Below are 12,009 nucleotides of genomic sequence, written 5' to 3'. Positions count from 1 at the left end.
TGTTGGGCTGCTTTTCCTTTCATTCCGTTTGACGTTTATGAGAGCATTTGGGAAAAAAATAATTATAATTTGGGCAAAGTAATTTTTATAAATAATTTAAAATTGTTTAATGACTTCTTATCTGAAGCCTTTCCTATCTGTCTTTACTGTTAGGAATTAAAAATGAAGCAGGCAAGATATCCTGACCCGCTCCAGCCTTGCTAATGCTCCATCTACAACATTTCTAATTAGGCAGAAATTCATGTACTTCAGCTAAGTGGTAATGAAAAGTGATTCATTTGCTGAATAAGAGATGAGAGTGAGTGTAATTAGCTGACTGCGGTTTTTAATCTTTCAACAATTCAATGTGTTTAAATTAGTTTCAAAGAATAGGAGCTTTCAAGTGTTGTTACATCAAAGTAATCAAGGCAGGCTTTAACGGCTGAGTAGGAGAGATCGCTCTGGTTCCTGTTCTGAAACCTTTAAACTTACTTGGAATAATCAGCTTCAAAACCTCTAGTTCTAACAGATGGGAAGATTCAAACTGGTTCAATATATGCAAAATTGTGGTGGGAGGAAAGCTAGTTCCTGGGGGGGTAGATGGGTGGCAAGGAGAACGGAGCCTGTAGTCAATGCTGCTATCTTTGTAGTGCTGAAGGGGTGCAGTGCTCCTCAATAGTCTGTAGAAGGTTTTCTGCTGAGTAGGGTGAGCCTATTCCTAATGCTGTGCTTTTAAGGTAAGCTTAGCTGGTTAAGTAGTTGGCTTTGAGTTGAAAGATCATGTCCTTGTTTAGGTTGCTCACATCTCTTCAGAGGAACCCATGATTTAGCTTCTAATAAAGAGATTAATTGTAATGAAGCACATTTGTCAGGGGTTAGAATAACTCCAGTGGAAAACATCTGGTCAGTTTAGAGTGGATTTTTGTGGTTGCGTCCATTAGATCTTAGTCAAGGGTGCATAGGCTAATGGAGCAGTTGTAGTACTGAACTGATTCACTGCCCCTGAACCATACATTGTTCATCTTACAGATCAGTATTCTCATTATGAAGAAGGTTGTATGGAGTGTGAAAAGAACTTTTTTCAGCCAACCAGATTGTCTGCAGATGGATGAGGAGGAAGTCCTTTGAACAAAAATAAACATCTGAAAAGAAAACCCAGAAAGATTCCCTCAGAACATGGGCCAGGTGCATCCCTGTGCACCTTCAGCCTGCGGTGATGAGAGCCTGTTGCATGGAAGTTTTATCCCATTCTCTCCCCCAGTTAAGAGACATGGATCAGAGGTAGTAGTACTTAGCAGAATATGGTTTACAACTTTAGATAAAGACTGAATATAAAATGGATTGTGTTTGCTTAAAGCAGTATTGAACTTGCTTAAGATGGATATCATAAAACGTTTCCATCTTTCTTATTTCAGTTACAAGCAAAATACTATATTGAAAATAGAAATTATTTTTCCAAGTGAAAACACAAATGAGCTGCTATACAAATGATGACAGATCTACTATTTATCAGCTGCTGACTAATATAACCTAAAACATGCTACTATGTTAGTTAGTACAACTCCTTTCTTTGTTTTTAAAGCCAGGTCCAGCTGTGACGGCAGACTCTCCCCAAGCCTGGGTTTGGCTGGCTGTGTGCTGCACAGCACTTGACTACACAGAGTGCTCTCATACTGGTGTGTATTTGGCTTTCCTCTGCTGCCCCTTGGCAAAAATCTGACCTCCTTGCTCTTCCTCCAGACTATTGACAAGTTGTACTCTACATCCCTTAATTAAAAAAAAAAAAGTGTGCTTATATATTACCATGGTAGTGTCCAAAAGTGCACAAGGTTTAAGAACCCAGGCTGTAAGCCTTGTGACCACAGCCGGCACAGCTGCGGGATCTTTTCGCACAATGCTGAAAAGCAGCAACTTGTGAGTTTGGAGCCTACAGGGAGTAAATGGAGGGAGTTAACTGCTTGACTGGTCATAAGAGGTAAATTTTACCACCTCTGCATTCTGTAGCTTTTAAGCTTATTAAGAGTTCAGTTAAAATTAGTGAAATCCTTTGTAAAGGATGTCTGTACTTGAGGAGAAAGAGGCATCAGAATCCATCCCTGAGTGGGTGTTTATGGACTCATTCAAGAAATGCATCTTGATGTGTACAAAGGAGTAATAAATTCCAGCACAGGTGCAAGTTCAGTGATAACTAGAGCCTCCACCATGTCCTACAAAAGAAATTATATTCCAAACAGCTAAACAAGGGTATTTATAGCAGCATCTGTTTCAGCTATATCTGTCAGCTAAGAACAGTCTGACACAGCTTAAGGGAGGAGGGGGAGGGATTTATCAATGAAGTGTTTACATAATGCAGGCAGGCATTGTATACTCAAGGTGATAGCAACTGTAACAGGGTAACAAATATCTAAAGACACTTTTATTCTCCGAGGCCTTTCCTCCAGTAGTCGCTCTACAAAATTGCCTCCGTGTTCCTCTGTGCATGACTGTAAACACTTTTATAGCAGATGACATTTTATAGTACCATTGCTTGGTTCTGATTAAAGCTTTTAATGGAGATGTGATTTTTTTTTAAAAAAAAATTTTTTTTCCTCCCCCCAAGTTTTATTCCAAGCTGTCACTGACTAAGATTCAGAATTGTTTCAGGCAAACCCATTGGAACTCTTTATTTTAAGGGAAATATTTGACTGCAAAGGAAACTTTTTTTGGTTAATACTGAGAACTGTCAGCACAGTGAAAAATCGCTTATTGTGCAGCTCTGGGTACTTGCTGACAGATTTGACTGACAAAAACTAATAGTATGAATGAAAGAATTGGAAACTAAATACAGAACACCTATATCTTCCAATTATTCCACCCAGGAGCTCTGCCCGCAGCACAGGAACACAGTAGTTGCCCTCTTCTTCCTCTATCGGTGACTGAAGTGCAGCTCCCTGGGGAGACAGCAGCCCCGTACCGCCTGCTCCTGGGGGCTGTGGCAGTGGGATGAGATGAACGGCCATGCACTGCCCTCCTGTCAGCCAGAAAGAAAGAACCAGCCTGAACTTTTTTCCCCAAACCAGTTGGATTTAGAGCTGACTTTAATGTTTTAAACATTTTGATGGGCGAAGGGCTTCCCAGGGGTGGTGGCAGGAGGATGGTTATTGTTCTAGTCGTGCTGCCAAGACCTGCGTTTCGGGAGCTGCTTTTAGCGCTTTAAGGAAAGGAAAAAGAAAGGAAAAAACCAGTAAGTTGCAAAGACAACTGGGTGAGTCTGGTTAATGTTGTGAGGCTGAAAAGGATGGCCTGTGGAATTTGTAAGTCAATCTGTACAGCTTGTTCAATGATCTGGTTACAGTTTGATCGAGCTGGGCTGCTGTGGAAGTTTGCTTCTCCCTGTAAAATGACCTTTAAATATTGAGATGTGTCTCATTTTCATTTTTTATGTGCTTCTGCATCCACTATTCAGCTAAGGAAGGATAAGAGGTAAGAGAAAAATTCTGCAGAATGTGGGAAATGAAGAAAGGTGCCTTTGCAGAACTTAGTGTTTGCCTGGTTGTCTGTAGCTTGGGGGTTCTTTACATGGAGTAATCCAGGTCTCTACATTGATGCAAGCTGTGCGTGTGTACACCTCAGCGAAGGCTCAGCTCATCTCTGTTTTCAAAAATGTCTTTACTCCTTACAAATTTGCAGGTTTTTTGTTTTTTTTTTTTTAATCGTGCCATAAGGTACTGGTTCAGTAATTAACTGGTTCTTTAATAGAGCTACAATTACTTTGTTTCATGATAAGGGGGAAAAAAAAAAACGGCATTCCAAGACAGAGCTACTTTTGACATCTGGGAACCTCCTAACAGCTGGCTATCTAATGAATATGCATCTGCTTAAGAGGCTGTAGGCCATTAATAAACCAATAGATATAAAACAGAAACAATCTTTGTCAGCTTCAAATGAGATTGGGTGCAATGTGCTGTGAAGTGTCACTGTCACATTGAATCGAGCTGGGGAGGTTAACAGCTGCTGGGCTCACAAAGCCTGGCGGGTGCTTTCTGCTGCATTTTCCTTCCTTGTTTCTCCCGGTACCAGTTGTGTTTGAGGCACTGGTGACCTTTTATTTGCAGCTCCAACTAGTCTGACTTTTTTGGTGTGACAGAGGAGGATGTGGTTTTTCCTACACAAATGATTTGAGCAACACAGGAATCGATCATGTGAATAAATGACTGGGGAGAAGTTACAGGAATGCAATAAAAATGCACCAATTTGACCAAGACCTGGGGCTTTGTAAGGAGACTAAGAACACCCCTCAAGCCATGTTCTACAACAGGATTGTTGTAAGGTGAAATAAACACTCTTAAAAAAAGTGACAATAACCTCATTTGACTGCATAAATCTCTCTGACCCCTTAGGAGTTGTATCTGTGTTTGTTCCAAGTGGGGAGCATCCTATGTTGTCCCTCTAGCAACATTTGGTATCTTATATTTGTATTGTTCTGCTCCTTTATTTCCTGCAGCACCTCCCATAAAACGTAACGTGGCTTTAGCGTTATTTGAGGCATCCTTATCCCTTCTGCCTGGCTGTCTAATCCAGCCCAGGTTGGTCCAGTATGTTGTTCCTTTCAATGGCTGGTCACGCTGAACAGTAGCCTCTTGCAGCAGTGATAATTATTTTGATGAGAAATGTTAACTAGGTAGAATTTTCCTAAGAGAAAAACTATTCTTTCATCTTAAGCTATAGTAATATGGTACAAGCTACTGTCAACTGTTGTATAAGTGGGCTGCAGGCTCCCCTGGGACAGGGATAGCTTTTATTGTTGGTTCTGGGGCACTGGAGTAGTGATCTTGTACGTCGCCTGGACTCTGCTTTAGAGCCAGACTTAGCCCATATATGGTTTAGTTCCCAGGAAACTCTCTGTAAACTGAGATTTGGAATTGTTTTCTTTGCAACTCAGTTGCAAAGGGTGGTCATACGTTTAGCAGAAAGATCACTCCAGCATTAAGCTTTTTGCTCCCTGATTTACAGGTTTTAGTTATGAGAAAACAGAAGCAAGGGAACTTAAAATGGGAAGATCAGTGCTCTGTAATTACTGCAGATCTTTTCTAGCAACTTCTCAAGAGAGAAAACTGTTGCACTCTGTATCATCACATTGATATAATCTAAGCCAAAATCTGTGAAAAGGATAGACTTAATTCCTAGAATAATATTTTTCTTACCCTTAATTACTCTGTTTTAAAACAGAAGATTATTCAAAGTCCGTTTCAGAGTTGTAGCCACACTGGTGACAAATTTAACTTCTCAGACTTCAGGTTTTCCATCAAGGCTTGGTGTAAACTGGAGGTGTAAACCTCTGCCCTACAGCCGAGCGTCTTTGTGATTTTTGCAATTTTTGCAATTTTACAATTTTCTATTCCTGCTTCAGACGTGAGTGCTGCTGCTCTGCCACAGCCCGTGGCTCTGGGCAGGAGCAAGTTGCTCGGCCCTTTGGATTGGAGCAGGTAGGTCACGGCGTAGCAGCCCACCTTCCCTCCCGCCCGAGCTCTGCCTTTCATCCCAGCATTAGCAGGACTAAGATGTTATGGTTTTATCTTTTCTGAGACAGACAAAAGAGCAGGCTCTGAAGGAGGGCTGTCCTTTGAAATACTTTAACTTCTCAAGGTCATTTGTGGAGCTTTTATCAATCAGAAAGCTAAATTCATACAAAAAGCATCTATAATGAACCGAGCATATCTTGAACCTTCTTCAGCTGAATACGAATTATCGAGGAAGGTGCTTCAGTGGCCACGTTCACTGAGTTCAGCATCCCTGTGAACATTTATAAAGCAAGCAGAGAAGCCACTACTATTGTGGTTTGGCATCTATCAATTTCTTGTCTTTTTTTTCTGTAACTGATGTATTAATTATAGCATCTTAATGATCTATTTAAAATAAATAAACCATTTACACCATTTCAAAGGTATTTTGTGATGTTCAGCTGATATTAAAATAGCACCAGCCTTATGTGCTTTTTCAGCAAGTGACCTAATTAGTTAATAAAGTAATTGAATATTAAAAAGGATGTTGCAAGTGATTAAAATTTAAGGGCCTTCAGAACATTATTAAAGCTATAAATCATACATCACTGTTTTAATTTGCATAGCTACAGAATTACTAATGGTCCCACATGCATAAGCTACTTGGCAATTAGTCTTTTAACAAACTGTTGGTGATACTATGAGGTTACCAAAATCTTTCCCCATTTCTGATTTGCAAACAAAATCAGGGTGAAAGGACACTAAGGGTTAAATTCCTAAAAGCCAGGACATTCTGTTCTTTCACGTGTCTCTCGACCCTCACCTCTGTTCGCCTCTTGTCCCTCACCCTTCCGCCCAGGGGACCACATCCTCCCAAGTCCCACCGAGGTGTAAAAAGGAGAGGAAGAAGCGTCTGTCTCTACCTTGAGCTGCCTAAAACTGGCCTCGAGGTGGTTTTCCAGTCCAGTTCTCCCTACCTGGTGCTAGGACATTCTCTGTTTTTGTCACATATGTGCAACCATCACGGGGCCACTTTCCTTCCCCATCCCCTGGACTCCAGGTCCATGACAGCACGGGGGGAAGCTGAGCACAGAGCGAGCCGCTGGCGGTAGGCAGTCCTACTTCAGCTTTGTCCCATGGACGTTGTCTTTGGGCTGTGGGAGAGAGTCAAACCTGCTGCTTGTCACCTTCCACTCCCTGCACTGGGGCTTTCAGCGCGTGGTCTTAGGTATCTGCAAACAAAAACGGGTTGGAAAAACGTCACTGATGGGAGCTGGGGCAGCGAGGGTCTGCTGCCCGCAGCCTGTGTTCGACGCCTTTGGGCTGGCTGCGGGAGGTGAGACAGGATGACAGCTTTCAGCTTAATTAGAGACAAACTGCTTTGGCCAGATGATCTGCCCCGGTCTCCGCTCTCGCCAGCAGCCAGCACCTCTGCAGTGATGGTTCCCAGCCTCGGGAACGCCGTCCGGCTCCTAACGCCAGCGGGGCACGGTCCGGGGCACAGGCTGCCTCCGGCTTCAGGACTTGCAGCCTGACAAGAGAACAGCGGTGCTGCGGGCAAAGCAAATGACTTGGTGTGCAATGGAGCACAGCCCCGACACCGGGCAGCTGAACGGCCGGAGCACCCGAAAGCTGACGAGAGGGAAACAGCCAAAGCTGTGGCCACGGCCAAGCAACCAGCACCCTGTGGGAGCTCTGCAGCCTCTTCCCCCCAAAGCAGAGCCATGCATCGCATTGCTCCCTCCTCCCCGCGCTGCTCAGCCCCGGGCTCCCTCTGCCCCCCCAGACTTATTTGTTTGCTCCCACTCCGGGGAAAGGCTCGGAGCAGAGGAGGGTGCCTGAGCAGTTTCTCATTTCCCACCTGGTCCTTTGACAGAGGCAGGGTCCTCTCTCTCTCTCTCTGGGAGCTGGGACTGTGGCATCCCAGCCCAGGGCCGGCCCCTGCATGGCTCTTGCTCCCCAGCTGCTCCTTCCCTCGCAGGCTGCTTGGTAAGCTGGTACCTCACCTTGTAAGTCTCAAGTCCTGTTTTTTAATGGAGCAAAAAAAAGACATCACAGAACAGCATTTACACACAAAACAAAGATGTCGTTTCCACCCAGTCAGCAGAAGCCTTTATGTAGTTTTAGCTATTAAAGTGCACTGGCTGCTACATTACGGGGAGAATTTCTTTTTTGTGCTGTAAAAAACTTTTCAGGAGCTTCCTTTGAAGCCTGTATTGAGGTCAGGGGCTGCAGCCTCTTGCAATCGTTCCATGTCAGCCCGCAGCACTTTTTGAAAGCCCTTACACTGGATATTGTGACAAACAACGCCAGCTCTTTGTTCATTAGTTTACACTTGGTAATAGATGTGAGGCCAGGGTAGAGGATGGCTCTTGGCAAGGGATTCACACACTCTGCTGCACCACCATTTGCCATGTCTTGAATAGTTGGAGACAGCACAATCCTCTTTTAAGGATCTGTGTTTTTAATTAAAACAGCAAGGAGGAATGAATGACTTCAGAGCATTTTGACACAACAAGGAATGACAGACAAGCACATGGCTGCTTTTAAAATAAATTAATTAATACCCACTATCTTACCGGTATAAAGCTGTCAGCCTGTGAGGAGGGCGGGCAAACGCTGATGCAAGGCAGTTTTGTAACCCAGGCTATGTACATGCAAACGTTACTGCGATACAAGCAACACCCCAAGTGCTTGTATCTTACCGGTATAAAGCTGTCAGCCTGTGAGGAGGGCGGGCAAACGCTGATGCAAGGCAGTTTTGTAACCCAGGCTATGTACATGCAAACGTTACTGCGATACAAGCAACACCCCAAGTGCCAAAGACGAGCTGGGAGAGACTGGAGTTGACACCAATTAACCCCATTGTGCTGATTTTAGGGTAAGTAAGTTATATCAACAACCTGTTTCAGTGCACCTTGACTCCACCACTCAGTTCCACTTCACCATCACAACATCACCCACCAGCGCTCACAACGTCAATGTGAGAAGGGGGCCAGGAGCCCACGCCAGGGTGACACATCTGCTCAGGGGTGCCTGCGGGTGCACGTTTGGATGAGCACATTCTGCAGAATTACAGATATTTCATTTTTAAACATCTGATTTACAAAACAGTGCAAACACATGCAATTGGAGAAGCAAACATAGCCGGTGCTTCTCACCAGATAACCCTTTCCCAGCCCGTGGTCCGTAATTGTCTATTACACCACACACAACACTAACAGCTTTGTTATGAGAAAAGCCCATTCCGTATGGGACCCCTTCCCTGCAAGACAGTCCTCCAAAGGAGGACAAATAAAAGGCATTTCCTTGCTCTCAGATTTAAACACTTCCATTTTTATGGTGGTCGCAAGAGGGCAAGTTGAGGACTTGTCTCACACACCTACTCCTGCAGCTCACGGCTGGGCTGCAGAAACAGCCAACTCAGCTGGAAAACCTTCAGGAGCAGCTGGGCTGCGACGGCCGCCCGTCCGGCCTTCAGCTGTGCCCGTGCAAATTTGGGAGGTGGTTTTTAGCCATGAAGCTCAAATCCCTGGCCAAGATGTAACTGTAGGCCAGGAAGCACTCTCATCTCACATACAAACAGTTTTTCAAGCCTGCCAAAATACTGATTCACACCAAAGACAACTCCAAGTGACACTGGAAGAGTTACGTTGGAGCATCTTCCCATCACATGGGCTGCTAGAGCATCTGCACCAAAACCTTAACTTTCAAACAACAGGAGAGGCACATTCCTACCCCCAGGCACGTTCAGAAGGTGTTGGAGCAGCTAGCAGGAGAGGCATAAACGTATTCCCTTGAGCGTTGTTCCAAGCCTGTTTACCCCTGGGTTTGGCACTGCCTCCCAGCAAAGCCCTGGATGCAGGGAGGTCCTGCCCAGAGCCCCCTCCTTTTTTTCAGCTTCCCCCTACTCTCATTTCAGAGCCTCCAAGCAACTAAAAATCAGTTTTCCTCTGGTTGTTTCTTCCACCATTTTGACAACTTTGGGATGCTGCCTAACATTTGCTTGTCTTTCCCCAGAAGAATCAGCAAAAAGCCCTTCTCCCCAGCAGAGAAGTGTAAGATCAGTAACTTTCTGCTCTCTGGTCCAGCTTTTCCTGTGCTCACAACACAGACCACGGCTGCGTCCAGGCTCCACAGCCACGGCATCCCTTCGTGCTCTTTCCGCCGAGCGCGGCGCAGTATCCTGTTTGCCATCCTTCCTGCTGCTCTGTGCCGTTAACACGATAGTATCAGTTTTTCCACTCAAACTCCCACATCCTTTTCCTGATCAACATGTCGTATGATTGTTCCATTCACCACACTCTGATGGGAAAAACTTATTGCGTTCAAGCCTCGTCCCCCCAAAGGGCAGGACAGAAAGGGGCTGGTTTCCTTCTTCAAGGCTGTGCTGGTACATTTACAGATACCACAGCATCCATATTCTCAAAGCATGTTATTTTATAGGATTTACTCCACTGCATCATTGCGCAGAAATAATACACAATTTCTGCCAGTAAATACATGACAAGATACAGATACCCACGGAGCACTGCTGCACAGCCCGGGCAGCGTCTGCTAGCGGTGGTCTAGTACACCCACCACCAAGCAGCACCGATTCCTGCTTTCCTCCTACCGCCGGCACTTCCTCCAGCCAGGGCCACCATCCACCGTCGGCTGTAGGACTCTTGCCACTCTTACACCCAAAGCCACGCACAGCGGTTACCTGTGAGAGCCACGCTGCCGCTCCTGCAGCTGGGCCTGGCGACGGTCCCCTATGCTAAGGGCTGCCTCCCGGCAAGGTCTTCAGGTTTGTGTCTGCACACTCTCTGTGACAAATCCCGTGATGTTTTGCCTACCCCGGTGATCCCCTTTGCAGGCTCTGGTGCAAGACCCAGAAATCAGTTTGCAGAGAACGTCCCTAAGCCAACACACGGTGACAAATTTTTGGCCGGTTCCTGCCACCGCCTCCTGTTGTCAGCCCCTGGCCTGGAGGTGAGGGCTCTTTCCCCGTGACTGCAGCCATGTGATCGCTCCAGGACTGTTATTTTTATGGGGGAACTTGGTTTAACCTACTGATGAAGTGATGTTCTGCGGAGATCTAACACACCGGTCACATGAGGGCTGCGGCATTCAGGGCCTGACCCAGACACAGGGAAGCAGTGGCTGCAGCCCCTGATGAGCATCCCAACTCCTGGGCTTGAGCCGGGTAACAGCCCGCATGCACCGCACGGACCCACTCGGGATTTCTGACTGCTCCCGAGCCACGGGTAGACCTGGAGAGCACACAGTGAGGAGCACGGCCACCCCCTACACCCCTGCCAGCGGGGAGAGGAGGGTGCAGAGCCCACCCCACCTCCCGCACGGGCTCCCGCAGCCCAGCAGGGTCCCAGGGCGGTGGTTTGAGGGTGCCGGAGCGCTGCCCGCCCCCCCGCCCCCGGGGGCTGGTGCTGCCCCCCCCCGCCCCGCCCCGCCGCGGGGTTTCCCTTCACCCTGGCGCCACCTGGTGGGCAGCGGGGTCCGCCGGCCCGGGGCTGCAGCCGCGTCTCCCCCGCCCCGGTGAGGGCCGGGGAAGGGCCGGGCGGGCGGGTATCCGACAACTGCAGCCGAGCCCGGACCCCCCCCCAGCCCTCCGCGCCGCCCAGCTGAAGGCACCTCCGGCGCGTTTGTCCCGTCCCTTCGCCCGGCGGGGGCAGCGGCAGGTTTGCTGCCCGCCAGAGCCCCCCCGGCAGGTCCGTCACTGTGTGCCCGAACCTGGTGGGAGGATCTGGCCAACAGACGCCCAGGTGAAGACAGAGCAACCTGAAGGGCTGTAAGACACGGGGGATTCTTTGAACAGTCTTTTTTGAGCATTTCGTGCCCATGGAAGAGAGAATTTCAGCCTGGAGAAGAGAAGGCTCCAGGGAGACCTTCTAGCACCTTCCAGTACCTGAAGGGGCTACAGGAAAGCTGGAGAGGGACTTTTTACAAGGGCATGTAGTGATAGGATGAGGGGTAATGGTTTTAAACTGAAAGAGTATAGACTAAATTAGATATTAGGAAGAAATTCTTCCCTGTGAGGGTGGTGAGACACTGGAACAGGTTGCCCAGAGAAGCTCAGATGCATGTCACCCGCATGCAAAAAAACCCCACACCTCCAATTGCAGGAAGGGAACTGACAGAGCAAAGGTATTTGCTTTACGAGCAGCTGGAGCAACGTAAGACTTTATTGCACTCATGGTGGAGCAGGTGGAGAGGGTCAGGTGAGCTCCTCATGCCCATGTCAGGAACTAACCTGGCCGGTTGACTTCACTCACAGCAGCTCAGAAAGGGCTCAAATGCTCCGATCCGCTACACCAGCATGGGAAACTGCAGGTCCTCGTTCAGGTGGCACCGCATTTTAACAGGCCTTTCCACACTAGAAAAGTTACAGAGTTTATTTTTTAATATTTATGAGCCGTAAAACACAATGAGAAAAGCTCAGGTAAGGGGTTTTTTTGGCAGTACAGAACTTGTTTCCCCAACAGCTTGGGAATACAACTGTTGCAGCTCAGACAACAGTTTTGACTCCAATTTAGGAAGGTATTTGAGC

This window comes from Nyctibius grandis, chromosome 10 (assembly GCF_013368605.1).
Source record: "Nyctibius grandis isolate bNycGra1 chromosome 10, bNycGra1.pri, whole genome shotgun sequence".
NCBI lineage: Eukaryota > Metazoa > Chordata > Aves > Nyctibiiformes > Nyctibiidae > Nyctibius > Nyctibius grandis.
Note: the sequence above shows the minus strand (reverse complement) of the source record.